The sequence below is a fragment of the Martes martes genome, assembly GCF_963455335.1.
Source record: "Martes martes genome assembly, chromosome: 1".
NCBI classification, from domain to species: domain Eukaryota; kingdom Metazoa; phylum Chordata; class Mammalia; order Carnivora; family Mustelidae; genus Martes; species Martes martes.
In genome coordinates, this window is record NC_137888.1 from 67,562,645 (window position 1) to 67,576,698 (window position 14,054).

A 14,054-nucleotide genomic window follows, 5' to 3' on the forward strand; every position below is an offset into this window, starting at 1 on the left:
CAAAGGAGGTGAGAGAAGGAAGAGAGCTGGGTCCCAGGGAGCAGTTTAAAAGGAAAGTTTTTATACACAATGAAAGAAAAATCTAACTAGAATAAATGGAGACATTGGAGTCCATCCCAGGCCCCATCCTTATCACATGGCAGGTACAGGACCCACCTGGGGCACAGCAAAGGGAAGGAGGCTTCCGGCTACAAGGGCGGGTTATGTGAGGGACAGACCTGATCAGGGAGATTAAATATCAGATATGGAGAGAAATAAGTGAATGCAGAACCATCTGCTCAGGTCGTGGGTGGAATTCAAGTAAAGAATTAAATAAGACGAAACCAGATGTTTCACCAAAGGAAGAAAGTGATTTTTGAAAGGGGTGATGCTTGCTTATTTTCCAAAAGTGAAAATGAGCTTACGTTTTTTATAGAAAGTTTCATAAACATAATGAAACATCAGGGAAAGCAAATACATATATGAGTGAGGTATTCGACAAAGAAGAACCAGAGTGAAGTCAACTTTATTCTTCCAGTTCCTCAGGGGTTATCTGGAGTGTTTGTTTTCTACAGGAGGAGATGGGTTTAAAGGAGATGGATAAGCTGTGGGAAGGGACATAGAGGCAGAAGGCACACATGAGGTTTTCACAGAAAACAGTGATGAATTATTGAGTTTAAGATTGTGTCCCATGAAGAGATGAAAAATATTCTCAATTGTTTGTTTTCAATATCAGATTGAAGATGTTTCTCATTTAGGTGACAAGGCATGGAGGTGAAAATTCAATTAATTGGGCTTCTTAGGAACTGCGTGTCTTGAAATCATGAGAGTCTATCAGATTGATTTTTTAAGGTTCTTATATTATATGTATCATGAGGGCAGTTTAATAATAAGACTTGATTTATGTAAGTTGGCCATGAAAACTAGTGAAAATACATAATCCTTGCTTCTTAAAGAGTTGTCCTGGACAGTTTTAAATCTTAAGAATTTTTTTTTAATGACACGAGGAAAAAAAAAACAGATGCAAGAATGGAGGAGGGGGTGGGGCGCCAGAAAGACCATATTAGCCATTTTGATTATTTTTCAAAGACTTACTGATCATCTAGACTAGTCATCAAGACTTTCTTGGATCATCTAGGAAAAATAATTGCAGTTATTTCGGTTTAGTTATTTGTTCAATACATATTGTTACCTGCGTGTGCCAGGCTCCATTTTGGTTTAGGGAGAGATGCTTGGTTTTCTCCCTTTAGGATTTTTAGATTAGAAAGTGCTTTTGTTGCCCCTGTGTGTCAGTAAACCTTTATATCTCTCTGGGCGGAGATGAGTTTTGTTCTTCTCACTTTTTCTCAAGTTTTCTGTACTGACCACATTTTTATTTTAAAAATCAGGAAAAAGTATATCATTTAAAGCAAAGCAGGGCCAGCCACAGCTGGACCCCTTTCTGGCTGACGGGTATCAGCCTGGATCCTGGGAGCAGAGAGCCAGATTTTTTTTTTTTTTTAGGATTTTATTTATTCATTTGACAGATAGGGATCACAAGTAGGCAGAGAGGCAGGCAGAGAGAGGAGGAAGCAGGCTCCTGGCCGAGCAGAGAGCCGGATCTGGATCCTGGGAGTAAAGACCTGACTCCTGGTCCAAGCCTGCAGAATCTCCTTGGACAGAGCCAGCAATTGGTGCCTAAGGTTAGGCCAGATTATTGGTTCCACAATCTAGACCATGAACTGTGGTGACTCATGGTGAGGTTTTACTAAATCTCAGGGAAATGAAAGCAAGTACAATGCAGCAAAGTTTCTCATGCACTATTTACTTCAAAATATCTTTTTATGCAGCAGCTCTTTCTGCCACGGGTCCTACCCCCATGCTTTAATAAAATCACCTTTTTGCGCACACACGCATAAAAATCTTTTTATGAAGAAGCTGATATTTGGGACACCTGTGTGGCTCAGTTGGTTGGGCTGCTGCCTTCAGCTCGGGTCATGATCCCGGGATCCTGGGATGGAGTCCCACATCGGGCTCCTTGTCCAGCAGGGAGCCTGCTTCTGTTTTTGCCTCTGCCTGCCACTCTGCCTGATTCTGCTCTCTTTATGACGAATAAATAAATAAAATAAAATAAAATAAAAGAATCTGATATTTGATAAAAGTAAAATTGGAGACCCTCTGGAGCCCCTCCCTCAAATTTTTTTTGAAATTTTACGGACCTGTGAGATCTCAAAATCTGGGAACCCTTGGACCAAATGACCTTGAACACCCTGATTGTAAGGAAACATTCGTGCTTCCCTGGAAAACTGATGCATTGCCTGGAGGAGGATATGCAAACTCTTTCTGTAAAAGACCAGAGTGTAAATATTTTAGACTTTGCAAAGGGCAACTACTTATCTCTTCCTTTGTAATAGAAAGGCAGCCACAGATAATGCACGAAGAAATAAGTATGGCGGTGTGCCATAAAGTTTTATTTATTAAAAAAAAAAAAAACCAGGTAGTAGGACTACATTTGGCCCACAAACTGTAATTTACTGATCCTAGTCATAAATTATCTTACTACTAAACTGAAGAGGTTATCTGACTCTAAAGGAGCTATTTTACAACTCTATAAACTACATAACTAATGAGAATGCAAAATAATTCTTGTCTATAGATATACAAATAACACTGCGGCCCCGCCCCCCCTTAGTTGGTCAGGGCTGAGATAACAAAGTATTGCAGACAGCTTGAAAACCAGAAATTTATTATCTCACAGTTCTGCAAGCTGCAAGTACAAGATCAAGGTGTCAGTGGGGTTGATTTCTTTTGAGGCCTCTGTCCTTGACTTCTACAACACTACTTTCCCCTGTCTGCTCATGATCTTCCTGCTGTGGGTCTCTGTGTCCTAATTTCTTCTTAGAAGGACGGCAGTCACATTGGATTAGAGCCCATCCTAGTGGCCTCGTTTTAACTTAATCACCTCTTTTAAAGACCCTATCTCCAAATACAGTCACTGTCTGAGGTACCTGGGGGGTAGGACTTTAACATAGGAATTTTGAGAGATACGACTCAGCCCCAAACTAGTTTATGTATTTGCTCACTCATTTCAACATTCCTTTACTGCATAGAGATTATGGGTTTTTATTACTTTTTTTCAACTGGTTGTTTCCTCATGAATGAGTTAAATAAAAATCTTTAACATGTATTCATTTTTATTTTTGTATAACAGTCATTCATGATTTTACCCTTTTTTTTTGGAGATTTATCCATTGACACAGCTCAGAATGTCATAATGCCATCAAAGAACCTGAGACATATTTTTGAAATTCTGCTTCCATTAACGGAAGTTCTCACCAAGAGCCATTTCTCTTTTTTTTCCTTTTATGAAACACACAGCAGAAAGAAGAGCCCCTAAACAGAGGGCTGGTGGGAGTGGTGGCATGCCCAGAAAGCAGCTAGCGTTTCCTCAGCAGTCTGGTTGAGGTGCGTGGGGCCAGCTGACTAGTATATATTTTTAAACCAATTCTCCTCACCCTGCCTCTCCCATCTGCACTGCCAGTTGTCAAGTACATTCCTGCCGTGCCCATACTTCCTGCATGCCGCAGGAGACGCTATTGGGGAAAGAGAGGCAGAGAGGAGAAAGCTGGGAACCAGAAGAACGAAGAACAGCTTCAGAGGTTCACCTGCTAGTGAAGAGTGTGGCGAGCCCCCGAGCCCTCAAGGCCATTGCTGCAAACAGGCATTCCACCGACACACCCAGCCGAGGGCACCATTTTCAAGTCCCTGTACCAAACACTCCCCTGCAAGGTTTTCCAGGGCAAATGCAGGATGTCCAGTTACATTTGAGTTGCAGAGAACAAATTAATTTTTCTTCTAGTATCATTAGATCCCCAATGTTGCACTGGACATACTTACACTAAAAAATTATCTATTGTCCATGAGTATAGATAATCAAGTAAGAATAGTCTGTGGCCAGGATGAGAGAAAATACAGGAAAACTGACCCAGGTCTTGGCTCGCAGTCAGAGGTCCACCTGGGTTAGCCTAAATCTATCAATTCTGTCCTCCAGTACAGCTTCTGCAAATTTTTTTTGGCTGGTCCACATGTGTGCTCACTCCCACTCGAGGAGTTGGCCAGGTGGTGTTGCCAGCATCCCATCACCAGTGCTGCTGCCAATAAGAATAATGCAATAAAAGTTTCCATTTACTGAGCACCTACTATGTGCCCACTATGTACTTGGCACTTTTGTGTATTACTCCCAAGGCTCACAGTCATCCTGTGAAGTAGGTATTATTTTCTGTATTTTATTGATGACGAAAAGAAAGCTCCAGAGGTTAATAAGCTTCTCCAAGTACGCAGTTAAGTGCTGAGTAAACCCAGGGCCACCTGACAACTCTTGGCTTTGAGGTCACTGGTTTCCCCAGGCAGGAACTGCCTCTGTCCCTAGTCCCTGAAATGTCCCCTGTGGGGCTCAGAGCAGACTTAGTGGACCCAACCCAAGGAAGTAATCATCTTTCTTTCTTCCTTTATTTTTCTTTCTTCCTTTCTTTCTTTTCTTTCTTTCTTTCTCTCTCTCTCCTTCTTTCTTTTTAAGATTTTATTTATTTTTTTGGTCAGAGAGACACAGTGAGAGACGGAACACAAGCAGGGGCAGAGGGAGAGGGAGAAGCAGGCTTCCTGCTGAGTAGGGAGCCGATGCAGGATTCTATCCCAGGACCCCGGGATCATGACCTGAGCCAAAGGCAGATGCTTAACGACTGAGCCACCCAGGTGCTCCATGGAAGAAATAATTTCTAAGAAACATTCTGTAGGCTCTAGGTGGAGTAGCGGGGCTGGGACTAGAGTGAGGTGAGCAAGGCGCCTGGGGCACAAGATTGAAGGCCACGTTCAGTCTCCAGGGCACACAAGTGCAACACGGAATGTGCACAAAAACCGAAAGTGAATGCTCCAGTCATGCACCTTGGACCTTGCATTTCACTTGCCCAGCTTCTGGTCTTGTGGGCTAATGGCTCAGGTGCAGATACTTAGAAAAATACTTTTGAAACTACATTTCTTTATTTCTTTGTCTCCTCAGAAATAATCCTGTACGTTCATTCAACAAATACTAATTCAGGGTTTACCATGTACTAGGCCTTGTGGTAGGAGACAGGAATTGAGCCCAAGACAGACCATGCCCATCCTGAATTTCCCCCCCTTATTTGTCCCCATGAGCCAATGCGGATCAGTAATTTTTCCTGCTTCCCTTTAGTTGATGCCAAGGACCAAGAAGCATAATGCCTAGGGGGAATTGAAGAACCAGAATCCAGTTTTCCCCCTTCTTTTCCTCTTTATAAGAATTTCTTCCAGGTTTATGCTTTAAAATCCTTGTTCTTAAAAAGCTGTGCAATTAGGACTTGTAAACTCCTTATAACATCTCCCTTAAAGTGGAAAGTTACAGGCAGGCTAAAAGACACATCCAGACTGGATTTCGGTGAATGTTTTTTTAACAAATGCCAGTGGAATGAAGGGGAGAAGGCTGCTTGGGCACATGTCATAACTGGTAACAAGGCAGACAATGGTGAAATAGCAACTCAACCAAACAAACATTCGGATGCCCTTGTCCGCGCCCTGCTTCCTGGGGAGTGGTGTGCCCTCCGGCCCTCGCCTTTGCTTGGTTATGTTCTGGGCTCAGCCCGTAAAACAGAAGAGCAAATACTGCAAGGCAGAACTTTGCCCAGGCATGTGGAATTTTCACTGTTTTTATTACTTTATGTGTCTTCACTGGCAACATTTCATAGTCCAGTGTTTGATCAGTTCCTTCACTTAGTTCTGACATGCAGTGTGTGGACGAGCCAGTCATCTTGCCTTTCCCTCCCACAGTCCACTCTGGTCACTTTATCATTCGCCCTGCCCTACCCCACCATGTGTGGGGATGCAGAGAGGAAGTGAAATAAATCCCTCCATTTGATTTTGGAAGAGGAGTTAAGAAGGAGATAGAAACCATCAGCCTACACCTGGATTCTCTGAAAATTTATATGACCTCCTGTATCTGCTCATCTTCTCCCACCCGCCATCCCCCCCCCCTTTTTTTTCCTGTAGTGGAGAAAGCTCAGCTAATTCATTTCAGATATTACATTAAGTTGAAAATTTTGCGTGTAACACTAGAGACACAGAAGGAGCCAATTGCTTTTCACCTCTACTGCCCAGTGACCATCTTGCCCAGTAAAAAGGACTACAGGCCAACATTACTCCACACAAGGAAGAAGGAACAGTGGAGAAGACAATGAGCAAAATGCAATTCTAACTCAAAGTTAACTTTCAGTTATACTCCCATGCCAAAGACTGACTTGAGAATGTGTGTGAAGTTCCCTTTGGAAAAAATTCCAGAAGGAATGTTGGACTAGTTCTTCCCTGTTTAAAGGTAGCAATATTGTGTCATGAGGACAGACCTGCCCTCGGCCCTGCAGTGTACTGGAATGATGGTGCGTACGTCTTCCTGGGGGACCTCACCTTGGTAGCTTGAATTAGGCCATGGTGGGAAGATCTGCAACCCGAAACACAGCAAAGCCCACAATTCAGGGTTTGTTTTCCTGGAGAGTGGGTTGTTAAGCATTTACCAGCCCTTCACTGACTTGCCCCCAAAATGAACTGTGGTTGGTTAGTTATGACTCTGTCCAGAACCTAGCAAGGTCTACCCCAAGCTTGGTTCCATTTTTAGGAGGTAGACAAGGTCGTAGGGGAGAAACCAACTAGAGTGACAAGTCATAGCCCATGGAAGATATTCACCAGACAGAAAGGCTAAGAAATGTCAGGGAAAGGTGGATACAAAGCTACCAATATCTAAAAGATGAGAGGAAGAGAACATGAAAGCCAAGGGAAAGGATAAGAACCAGAACAACTGGAAAAAAAAAAAAACACAAATACAGAGATAGGAAAACAGACTGCATGGTCTCTAAACTCACTGCAGAAATTTTACCTAATGTCCTGATAGCTTGTATCATCACTCCACAGTGGGGGTTCAGTAAAAACGTGATGAAGTTCATGTAGGCATGTGATTCATTTGAGTAAAGTTACTTCACATTAACGGGATCTGCCACCTTTTCCATATGCACTGACTTTAAGCAAACATGGTCCATTTACCTGCAAAAGTATAAAACAGAGAGTTACAAGAGTCCCCCATAGGCTCCTGAGAAAGACTTCCTTCTAATGAGATGCTGTCCTTCAGGCATAAACACCACCCCAAGCACCTGCCACACACCTAAGCCTTAGACCCCAGCTCAATTATGAGCTGCTGGGCTGCTGAACATCACTGAGAAGACCTTGGAACTCCCTCCTGCCCTGAAGTTTCCCCTTCTAAAAGATCTGAGATTGGAGGATCAGGTATAAGAACATGTGGTAGGCTGAGTAACAGCCCGGAAAGATATTCGTGTCCTAGTTCCCTCTAAATGCTATATGGCAAAAGGGGCTTTGTAGATGTGATTAATTTAACGACCTTCAGATAAGGAGATGATCCTTCATCAATAATCACAACTCTCCTTCTAAGAGGGATACAGGAGGAGTTGGTTGTAAACTCCTTATATGAGCTGAGCCACACAGAGAAGCTGAGGTCATTGGTGGAGTCATGCACACTGAAGAAAAAGGAATAAAGGAAGTCACTAGAGACTAAATAAAGCAAGGAAATGGATTCTTCCAGATCCTTGAGAAGGAACCAGCTCACAGTCAACACCTTGACTTTTAAGCCCAGTGAAACCCTTGGATTTGGGATTTCTGGCCTCCAGAACTGTAAGAGAATAAATTTGTTTTATTAATTTTGTGGTAATTTATTACAGCAGCCATAGGAAACTAATACAGGGTATAGCATATTTTTCCCAGCCTTGGAATTAAAGAATTTTCTGAGGCCTTAGGAGAGTTAAGAAAACACAAGGTCAAATTATTCTGCAAAAGGATAACTATGAATTTCACTAATGAGCAGACCATGTCCCCTGTTCCCCAACCCTGACCTTCACCCTGCCCCAGGTCTTCTACTTTTTAGGCTTTTTAGAGGAAAGACATGAGAGGAAGAAGAAAGGGGTTATATATCAGCCTTCCCAAAAACTCTCTCTCCTTCCTTGCACACAGATGCCAAATATTTCTGAGGGAAGCCACATGCGCTTTCCTAGAGGATGAATTGTGATTGGTCTTTTTGCCAGTAGTTGGTCTAGGCATGGTCATGTGACCTCACCCCGACCAATGAGAGTAAACAGCTGTTTGTTGGGCTGTTTTCAGATGGATTTTCTTGGCTGAAATAAGAGAGAACCATGGGGGGGGGGGGGGAGCCATTTCTGGCCCCTTCCTTTTTTTAATGTTTGTTGTGTTATAAAAGGACAATGATGCCTTGCCTTGGGGCAGCCATCTGCAACCATAGGCCATAGGCTTGAAAAGAAGAGCTACCACAAGGAGGCAGAGTGGCAAGATGGAAGGACTTGGGTCCTTGATGACATCGCTGAGCTGTCACACCTACTGAGTGACTGGCCTTCTTTCAGACATCTTAGGAAGATCGTAACCTCTTTAGTGTTTAGATTTGCACTGACTTTCAAGTTTCTGTTTACTTGCTGCCAAACACATTTAAAGAATAAAAGAGGGAAGGAAAGAGGAAAGGAAAGCCAGAGGATGCATGTCAGCCTTTGCAGAAGTGAGCTGTCAAGTCTCCAGCTGCTGCCAAAACTGAGAGTCCCCAAAGTGGACCGGAGGACTTCCTGTGGGGGCAGGGGGCTCCCAACACACCTTTGGCTGGTGAAATGACGTTTGTGCACTGCCTGCTTGCCACAAGCCCCTTCTCAAACCCTGGGGCCAGTTATCCAAATGACTGACAGATGGTGTTACTTAGGGCGCCAGCACCAAAACCATGAGAAAATCATGTGATAGCAAATATCACAGTAATCATAAGAGAAATTCATTTTTCCTTAACTTTCTTACCCTAATCCAGAATTTGATGTGATTTGGATTTGGATTACGTATGGTAAGAGGCACCATATTTTTGGTGCTCCAACTCTCAAGCAGTGAAATCAGTCATTCATTGTACCAGCCTTAGGGCCAGGCTGCTTAGGTTTGAATCCTAGTTCTGTTATTCACTGGTCGTACAACTGTGGGCAAGTTGCTTGGGTGCTTTTGGTCTCAATTTCCCCATCTCTAAAAAGGTAATGATGCTAGTAAGAGCACCTTCCTCTTAGGGTTTTTCTGAGGCTTAAATTCATACTTATATATAACATATAGATAGTGCTTGGCACGGAGCAGATGCTATATGTTTATAAGTTGCTGCTGTTATAATTATTTTTAGTGTTAGAACCTCTCAATGGCTCAGCATGGTCCCCTTGGTCACAGGGAAATGACTAGAGCCAAGGTCCATCAGACAGAGACCTCCCCTGGTTGTATGACTGAGAGCTGCGGGACCCGTCCCTCTCTCACTGAGAGGCTGTGCGCTGACATGCCTGGGACTCAGGTCAGCGGCATGAGAGTGATAAGCCCAAGGCCCTAGGGACACTCTGCATCTATCAGCCACCTTTGTCTGCACTCCAGGGGGATCACAAGAGCCAACAGTTCCTCACATTCACTTGTCAGAGATGGGTTGCCAACACTTGCACCAGAAGCTAGTCTTGACTGAGACATTTGCCTGATGAAGTTCTGGCCTAGGTCTGTGCAGAATTGCTCTTATTTGCTCCTGATATGATTAAAAATGGCAAGGCTTTGGACCACTACCAATATTGAACAGTTTTCTTATTAACTGGCCGGTAGTTGGAGTGCAATGAAAAATAATTCCTCTTATACAGTCTTGAAAAAAATTTTAAGTCATTTTTTCCTATTAAAAATACAAGGTGAAACAAAATTGATCATAAGCTAATAATTGCTGATGTCGTTGGGCACGTGGCCACAGTGGGAATGGGGGTGGGGTAGCGATCACAGTTCTTTCTCTTTTTATGTTTTAATTTCTCCAAAACAAACAGTTCACAAAAAAGTACATGTTTATTGTATAAAATTGATTTAAAAAGAAAAGGAAAATACCAATTACTATCTTGAGATTAGCACTGTTTATATTTTGGTGGCTATATTTAGTGGACTGGTAATAGATTTGGTTCATTTGGTGGATTTTTGGTGGGCCAGTCTATCTATCTAACATCTATTTACGTCTATATTCATTTTTAACCCTTCTGGGATCATGATGTATATATATTGTTTGATAATCTGTTTTTTCACTTAACAATATATTGTAAGCATCTTGCCATGTCAAAAAAATTCCTTGTTAATCATTTAGCACTGCATTTCATTATGGGGTTACACCATAATTTGTCTACCCAGTCCTGTTTTTATCATCAATATTTTCCAGTTTTCCCTTATTACAAATAATCCTGTAATGAACATCCTTGTGGCTAACTTGCAACATCCTTTACTATTTATCATTGTCCTAGTATAAACTCCTAGAAGTGGAATGTGGAGGTATAAATACTTTTAAGGCTTTTGATAAATATTGCCAGATGATCTCCAGAAAGGTTATGCCGGGTTGTACTCCCAGGAGCCCCAGGTTGTGATCTTCCGATAAGATAATAGAAGACTAGTAGCACCAGAGACTGGCGGGCAGTTACCTCCTCAACCTGTCTTTGCTGGGTTGCCTTGTGTCAAGGACAGGTACTACTCGTAGGCCTCAATTCTTCCATTAAGAAAATGTGAAGAATGTTATTCTAGGCTTTTAAAATCACTTTGGACCTTATCTGGACAACACCCTCATTTCATAGATAGGAAAATTCAGCCCCAAGATTGCACAGCTAATTAAAAACTTTCTGGAATTTCTGTGCTACAGAAGAACTATTGTGTTGTTGTAGCCCTGATGAGAGTAATAGCTAACATCTGTGGAGCCCTTACTCTGCTTTCCATGAATTAATCATTTGATCCCTCCCAGCCCCATGGTGTTGGTACCACTATATGCTCATTTTACATTTAAGTTAAGGGGACACTAACAGGGGGAGTAACTAGACAAAGGACATATCACAAATACCTTCAGAATCCCAGGTTCAAATCCAGGTAAACAATGTCCAAAACCCAAATGTAACCACAGATTGTCAGCACATCTGTTACTTTTGATCATGGAAGGGAAATTTAATCTATAGTCCCTTTCAAGCCAGGCTGGTCCCCACGCAGTTTTCCAAGTGCACACATGTGACTGGAATCTTGTCCCTATAATACACCCCACCTACCCTCATGCCTGTCACTTCTCACCTCCTCACAATGGAAGCATTTTCTTTCTTACCAAACTGCATTTTTGTGAACTTCTTTTCTGATCAATGATAGAAACTACTATTCTTTTTTTTTAAAGATTTATTTATTTTAGAGAGAGAGAGAGCGAGCAAGAGCATAAGTGGGAGGGGCAGAAGGAAAGGGAGAGAGAATGAGAGAATCTCAAGCAGATGCCGCACTGAGATCAGAGCCTGACACGGGGCTTAATCCCACGACTCTGACATCATGACCTGAGCCAAAACCAAGGGTCGGACACTTAACTGACTGAGCCACCCAGGTGCCCCGAGAGACTATTATCCTTAAGCCAACCCTTTCTGGGTACAATGTTTGCGATTCCTTCTCCTTAATCTGGTCAGAGATGGATGTCCAAATTTTAGCTCCTCAGTAGCATTGGAAACGTCAAACGCCCACCAATTGTAAGTTGTGAATAGTTACTAATTGACAGTTCTTCCTGCCAGAAGAAAAGAGTCCTGGCCGCACCTGGACTATTATTTGCTTAAAACAATGAAAGTACTCACAATAGCAATGAGGGAAAAGTTACTGGGCTGGAAAATAATGTAACCCCCAAATAATTCCCAGGTCTCTTTGGAGCAAACCAAGGCAGAATTTTAAAAGCTCTCTCCTTCTCGAGTCTTCCAAGGCAGCAAACATAATGAATTGTACTGCCTGGACAGGAGCAACCATGACTCAGCTGCGGAGACGGTCTGCAGCCCTCACAGGAGCAAAAGGAACCACTTAAATAAAAGTCCTTCATTTCAACTTTTTCCCTCTTTCCAGCCCTAACCTACACTTAGAATTCTGAAAGAGAACGTTGTCATTAAAGAACAGGACAGCCGCTAGCAGATTACAATCTTATAATATTGTTATTTTTGCCAGAAAGGAGTACCCCACCTCATGAATCATCCAACCACTATTCTTTGTTTGGCTTTTTCTCAGCTCATTTCCTTACTTCTATCAATTGCCTTTTTTTTTTTTTTCCTGCTTGAGGAAAAACCTCACTTCGGGTTAATCCCCTGTCCCTGGTGCCAAAGCCTGCCAGCCCCACAACCCAGTTGAGGTAGGGTACGTCTTAATTGTCTGTGGCAGGAAGGAGCAATGGCGGACAGGTTCCGTGGTGTCTGGGGGCTGTGAGCTGGGGGACAGAGAGCCTGGACACCCTTCCTTTGCTCCAGGGTGTCAGCAGAGCCAGCCACACACTCACTTGCTGTGTGTTCTGGTGGGCTGTTCTGGCAGAACTCAAAGGTTAATAGTGAATTGTTATTATTTCTGTCGGTGTACACAGTGCCGTCTGCAGCACCCAACATCACAGAACATTGCGCCTGTCCCAGGATTACAGCTCCTCCATCCTTCTGCCAGGTCAGGCCGGCAGAATCATTCCCAGGTTCTCTTCAGTTCGCTCTCAATCTTTACCTCATCGCAGCGCTTCATTTCCATCCCTGCCTGTTGTCTTGCTCTTCAGTGGTTTCATTAGGATTTCTCAAAGTTCCTAAACCTGGGTCAGCCACTTTTTGTACTTTTTAAAACTCCCAAAACTTTGAACAAGTAAATAAACATTCAGAGACACCTTTCAGAGATACAGGTGACCCTCAGGAACATTCCATAGGCTGCACTGAATTCAAAGTAGATGAGGAGAGTTTGACTTTGAGAAGGGTGGATTCTAGGCTGAATTTCAGAGATAAAGTACATATTCAAGAGTCTCTTCTTGTAAATAGTCACTATCATGAATAAATTAACCTGGTTGAAGGCAGGAGAGGGAAATGGGTAAACATGTGGACTCCAGAATCAGACCTGCCTGAATTTAAATTCCACCTCTTACTAGCCATGTGACTGTGGTCATATTACCTAAGGTCTCCCCATCTGTAAAATGGAGGTGATCAAAGTAGCGTATCTCATAGGATTGTTGTGATGATTAACAATGTTTTTATAATTAGTTTTTTAAAGATTTTATTTATTTATTTTAGGGGGAAAGGGAGAGGAAGAAAGAGAGAATCTTAAGTAAGCTCCCCATCCAACGTGGAGCCCAAAGTGGGGTTCAGTCCCACCACCCGGTCCCAAGACCCTGAGATCACCACCTGAGCCGAAACCAAGAGCCAGACACTCAACCAACTGAGCCACCTAGGTGCCACTATAATTAATTATTTACTTAATGATAAGAAATCATATAATGTACTTATAAAAGTGCCTGACACGTGGTAAGCACAGAGGAAATATTAATTATTAATATTTTCAGAGGATCACAAAGTGCCAGGAGGATATGAGTGATTTTGCTAATGAAACTTAGTGTTCTGTTCTTAGAGTTTTCCCAGAAGATGGGTTGATCTTTGCCTCCTTAAATTTATATTTGCTGCAAGCAGATTCTGGACCTCCTAGAGTTTGTGGCAGCAATTCCGTACTTATTAGCAATAAACTGTAATTACCAAAGTTTGCCCTAACATCCTATTTATATATAATATAAGTAATATATATATCCTAGGTTTAATTGGATGTGCTAAGTATCTTCTAGGTTAAATATCTTCCCAGGAATTTCCCTTTATTCTCCTATGTCCCATGCTTGGGAGTGGTCTCCACAGGTCAAAAGGCGAGGTCATGATTTCCTCTTTTACCCACAGACATAAGGCAAGTGTTAAATTTTCCTGGGACACACACACTCGTACACACACACTCGTATACACACACAATCTTACATTTGCATAATGCTGAACAGTTTGTAAAAAACTTTCAAATACACTCGCCTTCTATCCCTGGAATAACACTTTGAAATAAGTGGGGCAGCTCTTCTTGCCTTCATTCCTGAAACCTGACACTTAGAGAAGTTCCTTGACTCAACTGTTCACCCCCAACCCCTTGTGATTCTATGAATTTTCACACCT